The sequence below is a fragment of the Ambystoma mexicanum genome, chromosome 14, assembly GCF_040938575.1.
Source record: "Ambystoma mexicanum isolate Mex_15411 chromosome 14, UKY_AmexF1_1, whole genome shotgun sequence".
NCBI classification, from domain to species: domain Eukaryota; kingdom Metazoa; phylum Chordata; class Amphibia; order Caudata; family Ambystomatidae; genus Ambystoma; species Ambystoma mexicanum.
In genome coordinates this window covers 31,752,538-31,768,137 of record NC_090940.1, presented here as the reverse complement: position 1 = coordinate 31,768,137, position 15,600 = coordinate 31,752,538, and the positions used below count along the sequence as shown (strand labels likewise).

Below are 15,600 nucleotides of genomic sequence, written 5' to 3'. Positions count from 1 at the left end.
TTGTTGGAGATTTGAATACGGAATGTGGGCAGTTATGGAGGGGAACAGATAAACCCCCCCAATGGACAGATCTGGATGGACTTTTTGGATTCCTGGGACTTGATGTTGAATGGTTGCTCCGAAGGGGACATTGACCCAAGAGCAACATGGTATAGAGAAAAAGCCACATCAGTTTTGGACTATGTATTTGTTTCTCAAGGCCTCTTTGCGTGGCCCTCGATCCTGGCCATAAAGCACGACGGGGCAGCAACCACTGCTGGCTGGAATCGTTTTTTGTAGACCTGTCAGCTTTGCTATCAGATGCAAATCTGCAGGCTCTTTCTGGCAATAAAGGGAAAATCGGGCTTGAGAAATATAAAAATGAAGGGAAAAATCTGAATAACCAATTAAAGAGGATTCCCAAGAAAGTTCGGAAGACTGAATGCTACCCAAACAGATTTGTAAAGTTCATTTGGGCTACCATAGCCCCTAGTGACCCAGTGGCAGGCAATAAACAAACATGTATTTCTTCGATGAGGATATATAGCAAAAAAAAAAAAAAGATTATATATGGAATTTAGGCAACGTCTGCAAGGCCTAAAGGCTTTAGGTCTAGATCCTGAAATCAAACAGTTAAGAGGGAAAGAGTCAACTATAAGCATTGGTCACACAATCACAGAGTATCGCGGTTGCAAAAAGATTGGGAACAGATGTTGGAACTTTTAAGGAGGGGAACTCTAGAAACTTCTGGTCCGTGGTTGGACCGTTAGAACCTCAAATCAACAGTACGCTCTGTAACCATGTCCCAGAATCCGGGTGGGTGCAATACCCATCAGAAAGCTTTGAGACCACTAAAGGGACCCCAATTTAGCCCTGTTCCAAGTGTCCCCTGTCATTCATCTAATGATGAGTATATTGGAGACATCCTCAAGATCTGCTGGGTTAAATGGTCTGACTTACCAAGTTCTTAAAAATGACCAGAGGCTATGGTCCAGCTTATTGTACCAACTTTTTAGGGAGATCCTTAAGAGGAGATAGTTTCCACCTTAGAGGAAGATTGCGCGGGTCATACCTCCCCCCACACCCCCCCCCCCCAAGGGGGGGGGGGGGGGCGATAGTTTAAATCCGGCAAATTACCAACCAATCACCCACCTTGACATAGACAGCAAGGTTTTTAATGAAGCTTCTCTGAAATGAACTGTCGACCTGGGAGGAGAAGCAAAAGATCCTATCTCATTTTCAGACAGGCTTTATACGAGCCCTCTCTACAGCATTAAACAACCTAATCTTGAACCTGGCGAGTGAATACACCATGGGGAAGGGGAGGTGGGGGGGGGGGGGGTTGGGGGGGGAACACCCCTAATATGGCACCTGGGTCGACCTATCTAAAGCTTTTGACCGGTTTGATAGGGAACTACTTTGGAGCAAATTGAAGGGCTGGGGAATTCCGGAAACATTATTGTCAAGGCTGGTGCAATTACATAGGGAAACATAACCAGGGGGACTTACCAGAGCGAATCAAGGCGGAGAGGGGAGTCAGACAGGTTAATCTGTTCCTGTGGAATCATCTGCATTGGCCAGGCCAGAGTTAAATGGTCAAACGATCCATTGGCTGGCCTATGCAAACGATATCGTACTGCTGGACAAGACGGCCATAGGACTACAACGACTCCTATCCAAGCTGGGCGAATATGCCAAGTTAAATTAACTGTCCATAAATCCCCTTAAGTCAAGGATTGTAGTCTTTGAACACCAATGGAAAAAAAATCCACTACTCAAATTGGTTTTTAGAGGGTCAAACCATTCCACGGGTAGAGGAACTAATGTATTTGGGTTATAAAATCTATGCCTCGCCTGCACTACTCAGAGTTGAATCAGACATAGCCGTGAAAGTTTCACAAATTACATCACAGATGTTAAAGCTAAATCCCAAATTCTGCAGATTTTCTATCATACCATTAGTAAAATTCTATATGGCAAAGGCGGTGCCAGTGATTTTATATTCGCGGACGGCTATGGAAGAAGGCTCTTGGCCTCTCTCCCAGTAAGTACTCCAAGCTGGAGCCTGCGATTTGAGCTAGGTCTGAAATCCCTTGACTGAATGGCTAATTGGAAACTGATATCACTATCGGGAGATTATTACCGGAAAGAGTGCCACTTTGTACGGGGACATTAAAAGCCATCTAGAGCACTCCAGGGTCTATTATCCTGGTTAACCTTGAAAACAAAGTCAAAGAGTCCCTGTTAAGGGTCGATTTAAACCTACAGACCCTAGTGACAAATACATTGAACGCAAAGCGAGAGCTGGAAATACTTAATTGGATTGAAACTACTGCAAAAGTGAGGCAATCACTTACAGTCAATCCTTGCCTCTTGGCAGAAAAAAAAAAACTTGGCTGTCTATCCCGCTACTTGGTGAAATTTCCGGATAAGATTAAACCTAATACATTGTGGGGAAATATTGTCCAAGTGGATTCAGGAAGATAAAGCCATAAAGCTTAGTAAAATCTACAATATTCCCTCAAACCAATCACAACGCCATCTTTTGCTAGAGTGCGAGGGAACATGGAATGTGCGCCTGGCCCTCTTCAGGAGATTTGTGATTCGCAAAGAGAGGGGTGGGGAATATTTCTGGGACAGATTAATTTCCGGTCATGACATAGCCTTAACATCAACAGTTGTACAAGTTCTAAAAAGTTGCAATGTCATTGCCTAATAGTTGGCGGGCTGTGTAAGTGGCCCACTGATGTCAAATCTTTGCCCTAAATTGATGGTATCACTAAAATGGCTACTAGAGGGCACCTATCTCAATAGGGAAACTTAATTGAGCGATTTCCTTCCTGTCCACACTGGTAAGAGAACAACAACAACTATGCTGTGGGAAATGGGAAGGGTTTTGCAGAAGCAGCATTTGGAAATATTTGACTGTGGTACTTCTGTTTTTTGCATTTTTTTTCTTTCTTTGTCTTCTGTAACCTATGTCAAATTTTGTATTTTCATTTTCCTTTTCACTATGTGTAGATTTTGTAAAGGTTTATTATGGACCCAAATAATAAGGAGATAATAGCAGTCGGAAACCAGGATCAATACCTGAACTAGATACAGCATCTACAACGTATTGCTCACATAGTCCTAGGATGAAACCCAAAGCGGCATTTCTGTACATACGTTTGCTCACATTTCTTCATGCACACTATTTCTCTTACAGGCCAGCGGGGCAGTCTAATGAGACCACCAGTCACAAAAAGGCTGATAATCTGTCTATCCCACCACCTGGTGACCGACAGAGGAAAGGGTGAGGGGCAGCTCTCGATGGTGTGATGGGGCAGTCTATGGGATAACAGTGCCAGCTGCTGCCATCTTCACAGTGGCCCTTGTGCACAACCCTACACGCCAAAGCACTGTGCGCCTGCACTGGAGGCTCGCATACAGATATGCACAGACACGTGCTCCCCCAGGTATGCCCCTAGGCTAAAACTAAGGGGGGGTGGAAACCCTTAAAATGTTGGGAGAGGAGCCATCTTCAAAGGCTGTGGGGGAGGGGCAAACATAATTGGGGTGTGGGGGCAAACTTCTTTACACATTCGGTTACTACTCTAGTGCAGATTTAATGTTACAAGGAGTGAACTCTCTTTTACATCTGAAATCACAGACTTAAAAACTGCAGTGAGAAGGAGCTGTGTCCTGTCCTCCCCCTCCCGCTTCCAAGCAGGCCCCGACATGCAAGTACCAACCCCCCCCCCCCCCCCAACTCGTTTTCAATTGCCTAAAAACGTATGCATAGTAATGCAGGGGCTAGCAATGAGGCTTTTTCCATTAGTAATTGCAGAGCATTTGTTAGCAGGGGGGGGGGGCAGGGGGGCTAAAGCCCGATCTGATCAATGGCCGTTGCGCTGCTCGCTCCACCTGCACATAGCTCCGATTTATGAAGGACGGCGTCCTACAAGGTGTTGGCATATGATAACGCCCCCTGGAACGTAAGCATGTCAATGTGTCTCTAGTACATGGGAATCTGAAACTTCATGAACATTTGAAAGCTGATGGGCTTGTGGACACTCCCAAGACACGTAACACCCTTTTAATAAGTGTAAACCAAAAACAAAATATGGCCACTGGCTCCTCCACCAGTCAGCTGGTACGCATGGGGTTAAGGGACGGGTACACAGGACGTGGCGATTTGAAAGATGGCTTTTCAAGGATCCTGACCACCCCCCTTTTAATAGGTGCCTGGATCTGGCAATGTGAGGAAAGGGCCAGTTACACTGAATCAAGCAGCCAGCTCTTTCCCCGCCCACTAGCCACAGGCAGCGTTTCAGGGGGCGTCATATTAACCTGTGGCACAAGATATTTTCAGATGTAAAGCTTCAGAACCGGCTCCAAGCTCAAAGAACCAGAGAAAGTAAGCACACAGCTTCTCACCGACAAAAAAATAAAACTCAACAGGTCTTAAAAGAAAAGCGGCGCCCCATGCCCACCACCGCGTACATATGCCAGCACTACCAACTCAAAGCCATGATAGCACAGTGCCAGCCATGGGCTCTGCACAGATGCGTGAGGCGCCCATCTCAAGAGACTCAACACTTCGCCCTTCCATGGGCGATATCATCACCTAAAACTAAGAGGGTTGCAAACCAGGCCCATCATACATACATCATGCAGGAGCCACCAGAACAGACAAGGGAAACATGCACTCAAGATTCCCACCAGCTTCACAAATATCCGTACCATTAAGCCTAGAGCAATACTGCGCCCGTGACAAAAAAAATACATAAATAATAAAACAAGAATTGGCAGTGCCAACAGTTTGGGCTTTCACAGGCATGGGAAAGGCACTTCCTTAGTGATATTAAGTGGCCGTTGATGGAAGGAGGAGCGAGTACCTGGGCATCTAATAGCAATGCCCAATACTTACAAGCCAAACTGTTGGCTTTGCTAATGAATGTTTTTAACAAGACTTCAGAGAAGGACACAGCGCTTATAAATCGAGTTGCCGAAGGCAGTCCTGGCTAAGACTATTACACCAGTAGTGGGTTTAAGTCATTAGCTCTCAGAAGTCTGCTTTGAAAAAACATTGGCAGGCACTTTGATCGTCAGCCTTGATTAAAGCGAGCTGAAAGAGTTCCCATGAGGTGTTTTGGGTGGGAATGGCCATAGAGCTTAGCATGGCCACAGGTAGTCAATGGATGGGCACATAACACATACAGGCTGTGCCCCTCATATGCCATTCCACCCCATCTGTACTCTAATGTAATAAGTTTCAGTTGGCTCAATCAAGCAGTCACAACAAACGTTTTCTAACAGTCTGCTGAAACTACTGAAGCAACAAACATGTCTTACCCAAGTGTGCCATCAGCCACTAATTTAAAAGTAGTAGCTGCACTCTTACACCGAAGGCCTGCTAAAAGACAAGCATTGGCAAAACCAAACGTTCTGGCTTGTGTATCAGCGTTAGATGGCGGCACAGACACTCGCACCATTTTCCAAATGTAACCTTTGTATGGCCAGAAGGTACCATTATTGCAGTGCCTGGCAAATGCCTATCTGATGCCTACAAAACAGCCAAACCTGTTGGCTTTGCCAATGCTTTTAATCTGCCGCGAATTGCCAGTAAAAAGGTGCAAAATATAGGATATTAACAATCAATTTTTTGTCATAAGCCTGATCGAGAATCCATGCCAATTCCAGCGACCGAGCAGCAACAAGCTCCACACTGCACTCACACGATGCAACCCTTTGCGAGACGGGTTATAATTCGGGGGCTCAATAGGAAGATTAGACATGGAATCCTGCAAGTTGGTAGCCACCTATAGCCATTGTATGCAAGCATAAAAGCTGCAACATCCTGGGGGCAGGCCTCCAAATGTGTTCTTGCCACTAGCAAACGGCAAGTGATCAAGGGCTCTGGGCGAGTTATAAATGGCGCGCGCTGTGTTAAAGTGGAGAACTAAGGGGGAAGAGTGACGTTATGCCTAGCTAGTACCTTGCAACTTGAAATGTTGCCGCCACCTGGGGGGTGCAATACTGCAGGGATGTCCAACCCCAGGCCTTGAGGACCGCAATCCTGAAGGGTTTTCAGGATACCCTCATTAACATCGAGAATTTTCTAGCACACAATCAGAATCTTAGTATGCACACCCATCTCGTGAATATTAATGAGGGGTATCCTGAAAAGCCAGCATGTTTCTGGCCCTCGAGTTGGACAACCCAGGAATACAAGGTTTGTTGCAGACCATCCTCGCCATCCACAGCGGACTCCTGCATAGACAGAAAAGCAGACAAATAGCGGGCCAGCACCCCACGGGCTCCTCCTGCAACACAGTCTCATTCTTCCCGGCTCCCTTAGCCATTGTTAGAATATTACTCTCTGTAGCAGTGACAGGCACATTATGTTATCTCAAAAGTCTCCACTGCTTCATAAGATAGGAGGCGGGTCCTGCATAAGAGGCCGCCTCTGAGCCATCTGGGTCCAGTGGAGGCCACTAGGAGGGCTCAGAACTACCAACGCTGTAGGTCCTGGAAAGCCACCCTTACTTGTCCGGAAAATGTTTAGCACAAAAGTGTAACCAAACTCTCACTTGTTACCGAGGATTAACCAGTGACTCGGCAGATCAAGGGTTCGCATAAAGTAGAATTAACACTGAGCTTGCAAAGCAATGGACACAGACAAGTACAAAAATACTGCATTCAGGGAGCAAGCTAGTAGCCTGCCATAAAAAGGTGACTCAGCACCTCAATTCTACACCCAGCACCATTTATCACTAGCCAATGACGAGAGCAAATGTTGCACCCTGCTGTATTTATTCAGCATATATGTACGAAGCAAACAATACTAAACGGCAAGTAAAAACAGTCATAGTTTGGTGTTCAAAACGGACACTCCACATTAGAATTCACAAAACTGTCAAAATAACCTAAAGCGGGATGGACAGACGTAAGAAACATCGGATATGGCAAGACTCGATGCCAACCTTAACCCTTCCAGGGGGAGTAACGAAGGTCTGGCTACTCAGGGCAGTTTGCCTCCTCTGCCAGAACTGGGAGTACCTTCACAATGGGACTTGAAGTGGATCATCCTTCAGGCAGTACCTAGTTTTCATATGCAGTTTCCCGCATGGGGAAGGAGTAGCTACTTATCCCAGTCCATCAGGAGAACCCCTGACTGGGCGTTCAGGTTCCAGAACCTCAAGCCAGGCCCAGATCTCTGCAGGTAAGGGCTGCATACCCATGGGTGGGGGAAGGGAGGGCGAGTGTCAAAGACAGTACGCACCTAGCCCCCGTCCTCCCGACCGAGAGTCGAGGCAACACAACTACCCCAGGTAAGTGAGGCCTATGGAGGCAAGTGCACTCACCACTGGTTCAGGTGAAGAGAAAGACGGGGGCAATGGAGCACAAACAGGGCTTCAAACAACATTGCCTGCCATTCTGCCAAGCACCAAAAAAGAAAGATGTGCCCAAAATGGTTAGAAATAAGGCACGAGTGCCAGCAGCGTGCGCCACAGTGTGTGTATAAAAAGGTCTAAACAGTGAAAAGAAATCGGAAGACCACCTTCCCCGGCACCGCCATCCTTATGTCACCTAGTAACGCTTTACCAGTGACATACCTGGGGGCTGTGATCCCCCCGCACTGGCAGTCTTAAGGACCGACAGGTGCCCCCAAAATGAAATCAGCCAGGAAGTGAGGCGGAAAAAGACCCAACTTCCAAAAATCAATTCAGCATCACAAAGTATGCAGACATACAGGTGACCCCCTTAAAAAATAAAATTCCTTCTGCAGTTTTCCCAAAACAGACCTCCCCAAATCACAAACATGACGTCCCAATGCCAGTATTCCGGTAGGAAGTCAGCCATACGCTGGAGTCCTCAAACACACAAATCAAGCTACTTCACACTAAGCGTGTCCAGGAAAGAATGAACAAAGGATCAATGCAGCCCAAAGGTGAGCGATAGCGGCATGGCTGATGTCAGTAGTAGACAGACCAGCTGTGGGGGATTTGACCAGCCGCACGGAAGAGTGTACTCGCCTGGACTTTTTTTGCTTAAACGAATGAATGATGGGAGATCAACCTCCAAAAATATGTGGGGCCATTCCTGCACACATCTTCCATGCTCACTGCACAGCAGAAAAATAGTCATGTACTCTGGAGGACAGAGCTTACCAGCGCCTCCCTTCCCAGTCATATGTAGGTGACACCTGACAGCCACGGGTACATCAAAAGCCTTTGGCCGTGGGAAGCCCAATTAGAATTTCAAGGCCCCATGAATTTGCATCTCCATTGTCAAACTTTGCCGGTGAATACTGAAGAATGTTAATTAGCAGTCCTAAGGGAAGGCCTGGGTGCAGGAAGGGACAATGGAGACCAAACGACAACACCTCTTTGTAATGCAATGTGTCAACTTGGTACTAACGGGCAGTCAATGTCCTGCCTGAAACCACTCCTTTCAGAACAAGGAAGTATGCAAATTGTAGGAGACTAAAGCCTGAAACCCACTACTTCAAAAGAGGCCCATATATTGTGATCAAGCACTGCATAGGGCTCAGTTAATTAGGGAGAGACGTTGATGTACAGCAGACAGGAAGATGGGTGGGACTGTACATGTTGTCATCCTTCCCCCGTCTGTTGCCAAGCGCTCCGATTCTGACCTGAAGCATCACTGAAGATTGCCGGTGGAGACCCAAGATTGGCTCACTCAAGTTAGGCTTGGCCTACATCAATCCCTGGGCCCCGTTCGGCTTAAAAAAAAAAAAAAAAAAAAAAAAAAGAGGGCTGACCCCTCACTGATCAGATCTGAAGACTTTGCAAGGAGTAAGAAGGAGGACTTGGACCAGAGCTAAAAGTACAGTCTACCTTACATCTTCCGCCAGTGAAGGATGGCCAAAAGCGCCAAGAGGGAAGCAAGATCCTTCCCCTAAACATCTCCCAGGGAACAGAGGGCGATACTGGACTAAGGACCCGTCCAGCAGCTCCAGCACTGGCACCCAGCAAGCGCACAGCGTGCCCTGCAGGTTCTGAGAGCAAGCTTCATAGGTGGGAAGTGCCAGAGAGTCTCTGGACAAAGGACAAGGCCGTTGCCTGCCAACACTCCTTAGCTTAGGGCCATCAGCCTTGAAAGGACACAAGCCCAGCAAAGAAGCTAGGAGTGCCACACAAGCATCAACCAGCACCCATCTTTTAAAGGACAATTTCGAGACAGTCGAGTCCTCGAACCGAATGTAGCTGCACCGCTGACTGTCATGCTGCAGTCACCAGAGCTGCTCGAAACGCCTCGACCAGCACAGAGACGATTCTTGACCCCGAGCCGCTATGTAGGCCAGTCTTCAGCCGTCTGTCCAGCCTTGCTTGTCGAACTGCCCGCTACCTAATACATGCAGCCATCTCCCGTCTTGAACTCTAGCAGGAGCTGCGCAGCGTCCTGGAACTGACTCGACGCCGTTGAGCATCAAGATCTCCTCAAGCACCAGGTACATTGTGGTTCTGTCCTCCTGGTTCTTTTCAGAAGGCCCCTAGTGACATTTACGACCCCCTGCTCCCTTGCTGCTGAAAAGAAATAACCTTGAATAGTTAAGACAGATTGCTTTACCTACTACCCTCCTGTCAGTACACAAAATGCATCCATTTCCTTCGTGAAACTGTCCTGTGTTCCTTTACAGGGTGGGTTGTATTTTTGTAGTGTGCTACAACTGTCTGTTGTACTAATAAAGTAGATATTTTATGCAAAGTTGACTGGATAGTTCCTTTTATTGTTCAGTAATAACTGTTTTCGTTGTGCTGCAACTAAACAACGATCCACGACCATGTGCAGATAAGCCTGCCATTCCGTCCACGTTACCAAAATTGGACAAGGAGGTCTTATAATTCACTTGTATTCCAATCTGTTTGAATCCCTTGTGGTGTACTAGAGGTGTGGGGGTTGATTGACGGTTTAGAAACAAGATATTCATCTCTGGACCACTGGTGCCACGGAAGATGATTCGTCACAATAGCATTTAAAATATGTAAAGCTCTTCAAGCGAGCAGGCTGCCCTCTCCTACTTCTGCAGCAGACACCAGTGAACGGCACTTCACTGTAGGACCAGTGACGAATGACCCCAAGCTACTGCACAGCAGCTGGTATGATGGGTGATCCGTCAGCCCCTGTAAACACTGCATGCCCCCCCCTGCCCTCCATGGACCAACTCTCTGTAAGCAAAGACTATTACTGCAACACCCCAACAAAAGGGGAAGTTCCGGCAAAGGGACAGTTTAGAAACATGGCAAAGAGGGCAATGTCACCATTCGCAAGAATCACCACCATGCCTTTGCTTTCAAGTTTACCAAACAACGCCCACACGGTTGATTTGTTTGTTGGCACACCATAAACTTGTCAAAATACAAATCAATGTGCCCCCGACCCCAGATAGCGCACATATCGACGCATGCAAACAGGACAGAAGGCAGTGACGGGGACTGAGCAGTGCTTCGCTCTCAAGGGCCAGGCTCTATTGTAGACGTAGCAGTCTCCAAGGAAGCAAACCTTTCCCAATCATCATACAGGTGACAAAGAGCAAACGGAGCTAAATCGGCAGCTTTTGTGCTAAACAATTATTATGCGTTTAAGTGGCCACTTTTCATGGACATGTAGTGGGGGGGGGGGGGGTTACGAAATAATCGGAAGTGCTGCGTAAAACATTGTATAACCCATCCGCCTTACTGCAGATGAGACTTGCCATGCTCAGATCAGTTCTGCTCCACCCCAGACTGCTGGGCCACGACCTGTGCGCATGAAAAGACAAGCAGCCTCAGACATGGGTCCGTCTCGCTGGGCCAGTAAGTGCCAGCTTCAGGGGGCCAGGTGAGGCGAGTTTGGGTAACTGTGCTTCAGGGGAAACGCGGAAGGGCCCCTTCTACCGGGCAGGTAATGATGCCCCACAGAGGTTTCGCGTTTTCCTGCCAGGTCGGTGCTTCTGAAAGCCAACATCTCACAGACCACAAACGTGCACTCACCCCCTCGCTATTTGCAAGCAATGTTTATAGCTCTGTGACTCGGGTCAGTTAATGACAAATGTCAACAGAGCAGGAGATCCAACTTTTAATATTAAAGGATTCTTCTCTGTGGTTGGTGGTGCCCTCTCAGCCCGCTGAAAACAAATAAAATAAACACAAAAGCACACGTGTATTGCACCAGGGCCCTTTCAATAGGTCAGAGAATGCCAAAGGGTGATTTATAGAGGTGCCAGAAAGGAATGTAAGCAGGGAGACTAGGGAGAAGGGGCCGGAAGTGTGAAATATCAAACAAAGGAGTACTGTAGAAGGAAAAGAAGGTGCGAGAGTAGGAAGCAGAGTGAAAGGTATGAGTGGAGAGAGGAAGCAATGCAATCGGAGGCTAATGGCCCCAGCGCACACTGCTCTAAACCAAATGGCTGGACAGTTGCTTTGCCATCTGACAGATACCCCCACAGCAACACCGAGCCGATAGTACTGTGCTAAAACGCCAAGATTCGGTTTCTTGGGACATAACACAAGTGTTCCTGAAAAGGAGGAAATGTGCTACAAAGCCCCTTGCAATTAAGGAAAGTACAGCAATACCCCGGATACCCCACGCTCTAGCTTAGCATGCAGTCTCTTATGTCTGTCATATAGCCCAGATTTCGAGTTGAAACGTCGTTAGTCCCATGGGCATGTGTGGGGAGGTTGCAGGCACACGCCACAGTTCTCGAGGCTACCGCTCTATACTGCCTTTAGAATATCCGCCCTACCCTTCACACCGGAAACCTGTCGCAGCTCGAGAGCACCAGTGGTCGGCTGCCACCGTCTGACCACCTCTGGCACCCACAGCTGCCAGCATATTGGCCAAGACAATAGCTTGGGTCCAACTTGCTTGCCTTATGAACAGGACGATGCAGTGTGTCATGGTTGATAAACAGAGTACCACATTGTGAGTAATAATGACGGTAATAAGTAACACTGGGTACTAATCGCTCTGAAACTGGATTCCTGGTGAAAGCAGCACTATTAGAGTGATGAAGTGTGATGCCTGTACCACTCAATTCACAACCAAACCCAGCGAGATGACTAAACCCATCTCGTCACGGATACCGTGTGTCTTACTGCAGGGTACGAACAGCAAGAGATACTTCTTAGAAAGTCTGTATAATCTCTGTTGAAGTAGCTTTAAAATCTTGCCATCCTTTCTGTGTCCTGTAAGGGAGGACCAATATCCCGCAAGGCTTCATCAAAGCCGTCAAACACGTATCAAACCACATCACACGTGTGACGCCAGCGCAGAGTGCTTACGCAACGAAAGCCCCACTACAGCTAGAATAATGAATCCCGGTGGCATCGCCATGGCGGTTTCTAAGATCACGTGACCTCGCAGGGGGGGGGCACAGGTTCACACAATGCCCTCCCCCTTGCACCATAGGGGAGAAGGCAATATTGCCATATGGCTGGCTGGCCTGGTCTTTTCTCTATAATGGCAGCACCGATCGGGTGAGCACTGCCTTCAGCCCAGTGATCTAGAAACATCAGACTGGCAGATCTTGCTGTATCGAAGACGATGTGTGGCATGTACAGATCAACTCATTTTGTTTAATGACGAGCACAAAGATACAACTTTCCAATTTGTCAACATGGAGTCCTCTTAAAAAGAAGAGAAAAATCCCTCTACTTAACACCATACCTCGCAGACAACTGGCCACCACGGCAATCCAACCCAACATTAGAAGCAGCAACATCAAACAACCTAACAGGATGACCAACACAAACAGACGACCAACCCAACAACCCCCGACAACACCAAAGCAAGAGGAACTTCCAATCAACAACCACAACTCCCGGAAGACGAACCCGATGAAAACCCCAAAAAACCCAAAACGAAACCTAGAAGAACTCTAAGACGCTGACACCCCGAATCCCACAGCCCAACAAGTGACCGACCAGGAAGGAAACCTCAACACCGAGCGAAAGACGACCTCGACAAAGCCCAGACCTCGACAAAGCCCAAACCAAACAACACGTCCAAACTTCACTGCAATCTAATAAACGCAAGATTCATGTCAAAACACTCAGATCTTCGACCTACTTGACAACGGAATTGACATCCTGTTCATCACAGAAACATGACTGGACTACAACTACAAAATCACACTTCAAAGCTGCCTTCCGACCGACTTCAAATGCCTACAAATAAACAGAAAAAACAAAAAAGGAGGAGGCATCGCTATAGCATTCAAAGAACACCTGAAAATAAAAACTGACGATCCACCAACATCGAAACCATGTTAATACACCTAACAGCGACCCCAAAAACCAACATCACATTCAGCCTGGTATACAGACCACCAACATACGATTTAACATTTGCCGATAACTTCATAGAAGCCATCACCAACTTAGCCATCAACCACGAACACCTAATCATCCTGGGGGACATCAACATCTGGTTTGAAGACAGCCACGCCAACTCTCAAAACTCACTAATTGATCAACTCAGCACCATGAAACTACGACAACTAGTCAAAGGAGCAACGCACTCGGCAGGACACACCCTAGACGCAATTTTCACCAAAGAAAAACTCATCACCACGGCACCTCCGATACAAATACTATGGAGCGACCATCTCATCATCCCATTCGTGATCACTCTGCCTACCCAAGCCTACATCCGAAACTCACATCACCACCAAAAGAAATTGGAAACACGTCAAAGAAAGCACCTATTCGAACAACTGGAATTAACGAAACCCTCAACTACAGAACTGGAGCTAGCTGACCTAGACGGGAAAGAGATACTGCACAAATGGATCGCAGATACAATAGACAAGATCGCCCCAGAAAAACGACTGGAGTACCACAAGGATCCTCACTATTTCCACATCTATCAGACCCCGGTCATCAGAATCTTCAAAAAATACAACATTACATGTTACAACTACGCAGGTGACACTCAGATCATCTACAAAATCAAAGATACCGATGCCGACCATTCAACCCTGACCGACTGTCTAAAAGAAGTCTTCAACTGGATGGATGCCAACAACCTGAAAATCAACCCAGGAAAGACAGAAATCGTGATCGTATCCAAAGACCAAGAGAACGAAACCACCATCCCACGGCCTACGGAAATGGGAAACGCACCAACACCATCGAAGGTAGTAAAAAATCTGGGAGTCCCAATGGACAACAACCTAACCCTGGAACCACAAATAAATGCAACAGTGAAGAAATGCTTTTTCCTCCTCCACACAGCAAGAAGAATTCTACCTTTCCTCTCCTTCACGCACAAAACACTCACTATCGTCGCCCTAATCATGTCAAAAAATCGACTATGCAAACAGCCTCTACCTCGGAATACCAGAAAACCTCCTGAAGAAACTGCAACGGATCCAAAATGCAGCAGCAAGACTACTCCTCAAACTATCCAAAAGGGACCACATCACTCCAGCCCTAAAAACACTACACTGGCTCCCAGTAAAACATCGCATCACCTTCAAAACAATGTGCATAACGCACAGGGCAATCAGCGGACAAGGAGCAGAATTCCTACAAAAGAATACAACATTCAACAAACCAACGAGACGCCTCCGATCAAGCAACAAAATCCACCTGGAACTCAAACCATACCTAAAGAAAAAACTTGGAGGCACCTCCTACCACTTAGCCGCAAAAACCTGGAACATCCCAAAAGAAATAAACACTGAAGATCACCTAAAATTCAGGATATCACTAAAAACCTGGCTCTACAACACCACAGACTAAACCTGGAAACCAAAACTGGAAAAAGGACGACTAAACCGAAAAGCCACGGACATCCCCGACCCAAGAGTGTAACTCCCACGGCACCTGGACGGGTGACAACGAATAGACTGGAACACAGGCGGCATGCACGGAGACTGAGTCAACTACCCCAGACAATCCCACCAACACTGTCGCCCCCCCCCCTTAATTACAGCCAGGTACCACAGTGGTGTGGAATTATCGAGATATTGGCAATCACCCCACTACCTGAGAGGTTGTCATTGGCAGGTGCACTGGCCACAGGAGTATGAAGGGAGGATAAGGGGAGCTATGAGAGAGCATGTTAGAGGTGGGGGCCAGAGGAGTAAGGAACCTTATGCCAGTCGGACCTAGATCAGTACAGAACCGCATCAGGGAAGACTATGCAAACCGAGCGCATCAATTCAGGATAGAGACGCAAACTAACCAACCCTACTAACAATTTCCCTTTCTGCATATACCTCTCAAACTCCAAACCAAACACAACCAAAACCTACAGCACAACAAACCGCACAAACTTCACTACATCGCAACAAAACAAACACACATAGCCTTGCACAACAGTACACGACGACTACCGGCCGCAAACACCCCAGGCCCAGCCAACGGACCCACCGGGCCGATGCCGCCAACAGCACATAACTGCTCTCTTGCACTTTTCCAACTTCCTACCACCAACTCAACCTCCCCTCCTCTTTCAGAGCCGCCAGAGCGCCAGGGGACCACTCTGTGCGCGGTACAAATGTCCTTTAGAATTAAAACATTGCGCCACATGAGCAGGGAGGGCTTCGGAACTGCCCCCGTTAACATAAATTCTGAACAGGGGAATAAATAAATGTTCCACTCGCAAAGGCAGCACTAGTATTGA

General features: G+C 47.4%; 1 long non-coding RNA gene across 1 annotated transcript in view; it reads right to left on the bottom strand.

Annotated features, from left to right (window-relative positions):
- LOC138527383 (uncharacterized) overlaps positions 1-15,600 on the bottom strand; it is a 30,764-nt gene that overhangs the window by 14,848 nt on the left and 316 nt on the right. The window lies entirely within an intron of this gene.